The sequence below is a fragment of the Mandrillus leucophaeus genome, unplaced genomic scaffold (genome assembly GCF_000951045.1).
Source record: "Mandrillus leucophaeus isolate KB7577 unplaced genomic scaffold, Mleu.le_1.0 Scaffold113, whole genome shotgun sequence".
In the NCBI taxonomy this organism is placed as follows: domain Eukaryota; kingdom Metazoa; phylum Chordata; class Mammalia; order Primates; family Cercopithecidae; genus Mandrillus; species Mandrillus leucophaeus.
Genome location: NW_012099543.1, coordinates 3,289,079 through 3,292,475, shown reverse-complemented (window position 1 = coordinate 3,292,475; position 3,397 = coordinate 3,289,079).

Here is a 3,397-nt window from a genome sequence, read left to right as displayed (position 1 = left end):
TGTTAAAATACAAGGTTGTTTTGTTTATCCCCCTTAAAATGTGGGAAATAATCAAGTAACATTCTCTAGAATAATTTTTATGTTAAAAACAAAATGCACAAGGTTAAATAAATCTTGGGGATTTGATTAGCCCTTCCTCATCCTAATATGCAATGAACATAATGGTAAAAATATCTGAGCTACAATTAACTGTTACTACAAATTAAGGTGAGGAGTTGCACAGAAGGACACATAATTATTCTGAGTAGAATACAGAAGATAATTTTGAAAATTCAAATGGACAGATTGGCATACTTATTTGAAAACTAATCACCATCTTTGTTTGTTTGCTTTTTATTTATTTATTTATTTATTTATTTATTTATTTATTTATTTATTGTTTTGCGACGGAGTCTTGCTCTGTCACCCGGGCTGGAGTGCCGTGGCAAGATCTTGGCTCACTCCAACCTCCACCTCCCGGGTTCATGCAATTTTCCTGCCTCAGCCTCCCAGGTAACTGAGATTACCGGGATGCACCACGATGCCCAGCTAATTTTTGTAGTTTTTGATAATAGAGATGGGGTTTCGCCATGTTGGCCAGGCTCGTCTTGAATTCCTGACCTCAAGTGATCCACCTGCTTTGGCCTCCCAAAGTGCTGGGATTACAGGTGTGAGCCACTGCGGCCAGCCCTAATCACCATCATTTAAAACGTTACTTTCCATTATTTTGTAGAGTTGTATACATGTATTGAGATAGTCTCTCTTTTGTTTACTTATGATAAAAGTGATCCCCTTCTAATGTGATCTTTAAAAACTGAATGTAAATAAAACTTTAATTTTTTTGATGGGATGGGAGTAAGTAAACAGGTCCTTCATTACCTAAGTGATTGGCCCTGAAATGGAAATAATTACTGGCTGAAGTAGGTTAAGAACACGGAAGCATTACGCCCCTCCAGCCCTCTTGTTATTTCCTAGGTCAAGGCTGAATCTGCTAATATATCAGTTTGAACAAAAATGAGAAATTGTGCTATATCAAACCTTGTTTGAAGAGAAAACTGTATTTTCTACTCATAACTAGGAAATCATTTTAAGATCAGAGATCCTGGGGCTGGAAGAATTTATAGACCTGTAAGGCAGAAGTCAGGGTAAAAATAAAAGTTAGTTTGCTGCCCTGGGCAGCATTTACAAGCTACACTTCTGAGCATGGCTGCGGCTTTCTTCCTGCATGTCGCTTTTCCATTATCATCAGTTCAGCCTCTCTGCAGTGACTTTTTTACCCATAACCAACCACATTTCTTATTTTGGTAATAACTACAGAAATAGACCTGAAATTATTTTCCTCTAGGAATTTTAGGTTGAGCTATTTTCAGTGGCATTTATTTGGTATTTTTAAGGTTAACTGATCACGTTTGGAACATAAATGAAAACAGAATATTCTGCCTTTCTTGAGCTAGTAATGTCACACATCATAGACTTTGCCCAGAAGAAACCACGTTCTTTATTTGCAACCAAAATGATTTTTATTGGGATTTTTTGCTCTATTTCCAATATTTGACACCACCATCTGACAAAAAACTTACTGTTTGGATATAGCACCGTCACAAAATATAAAGCAATTTTAACTGTAGAATCTCTTTTGCTCTAATTTAATAGAGATAATGTACAAATAAAATCAGGGAGGGGAAGAAAAGCATGGCTTTGTGTGTTTTGCATTCTTCTCTCAATTATTCTTCTATTAATATGGAAGAGAAAAAAACGCAGACTATTGTAGAAATTTGAATATCAGGAGTAAAACAGGCCACATAAAGACATTTCTTTTTAAAAAAATAATTTCAACTTTTAGTTTATATTCAGGAAATACATGTTCAGATTTGTTACATGGGAATATTGTGTGATGCTGAGGTTTAGGGTGGGAATGGTCCTGTCATCTGGGTAGTGAGCATAACACCCAATAGATAGTTTTTCAGCTCTTGCCCTCATCGCTCTCATCACTCTCTGTTCCCTCTGGTAGTTACAGTGTCTATCATTCCCATCTTTATGTCCATGTGTGCTCAGTGTTTAGCTCCCACTTATAAATGAGAACATACAATATTTGGTTTTCTGTTTCTATATTAATTGACTTAGGATAATGGGCTCCAGCTGTATCTATGTTGCTGGAAAGGACATAATGTATTCTTTTTTATGGCTGTGTAGTATTCCATGGTGTATATATATTACATTCTCTTTATCTAATCCACTGTTGATGGGCACCTGGGTTGATTCCACATTTTTGCTAGTGTGAGTAGCACTGTGATGAACATACAAGTGCATGTGTCTCTTTTGTAGAATGATTTATTTTCCTTTGCGTATATACCCTGTAATTAGATCACTGGGTGAAACGTTAGTTCAATTCTTAGTTCTTTGAGAAACCTCCAACTTGCTCTCCACAGTGACTGAACTAATTTACATTACCACCAACAGCGTATAAGCACTCCTTTTTCTCTGTAACTTTGCCAGCATCTATTATTTTTGAATTTTTTAATTATCCATTTTGACTGGTATGAGATGGTATCTCATGTGGTTTTGATTTGCATTTCTCTGATGATTAGTGATGCTGAGCATTTTTCATGTGTTTGTTGGCTGCTTGCAGACAAGTCTTGTAATTACAGACAAGTCTTGTAATACAGTATCAAACTTGAATTGCTATATTATCTTTGATAAGCAACTCAGTAATAATTTTTGGAATTTAGAAATTTAGTTATATTAAGTGCAACCAAGATTTGTTGAATACATGCTTCTTTTTTTGTGTGTACTAGGTGATGACAGTGCAAATGGGCATATAAGAAGTTATATATGGCACACATATTTAAAGTTTTCAGAATAATTTTGGAACTAATCATAGGAAACCCAAGAAAAAATTTCAGTTATTTAAGCAATATTTTCTAAACAAATAAGACTAGTTCCTGCAAGATTGTGCAATGCCTCTGTGCCTAGCATGATGTCTAGCATGGCATTCACTACATATTTGTTCATTTGACACAAGCTTATATAAAAGAGCATGGATCTTTTCTTCTCAATCTTTGTAACCCTAACACCTAATACAACACTCGAGGCATTCACTAATAATGAATCCTGACTAAATATTTATTTTGGAAGAGGTAAAGCTGACCAGGTCTTCTAAATTCCACTTTAATTTTGAGCATAGTGTGTTATTTTTCAGCGTATTTTGCACCTCTGTAAATTAACAAGATGTGTTAAAAAACGTCCAGGTGGCAGGAATTAAAAAACATGTGTTAATCTTAGAAGGAGAGACTGCTAATGGAGAAATCTTATGAGCTCATAAATCAATGCTTTATGAAAGTGTTATCTGAGCACCATCTGCACTGGAATAACTTGCGTTGCTGGTTAAAATGAAGATACTTCGGCCCACTCTGGGACT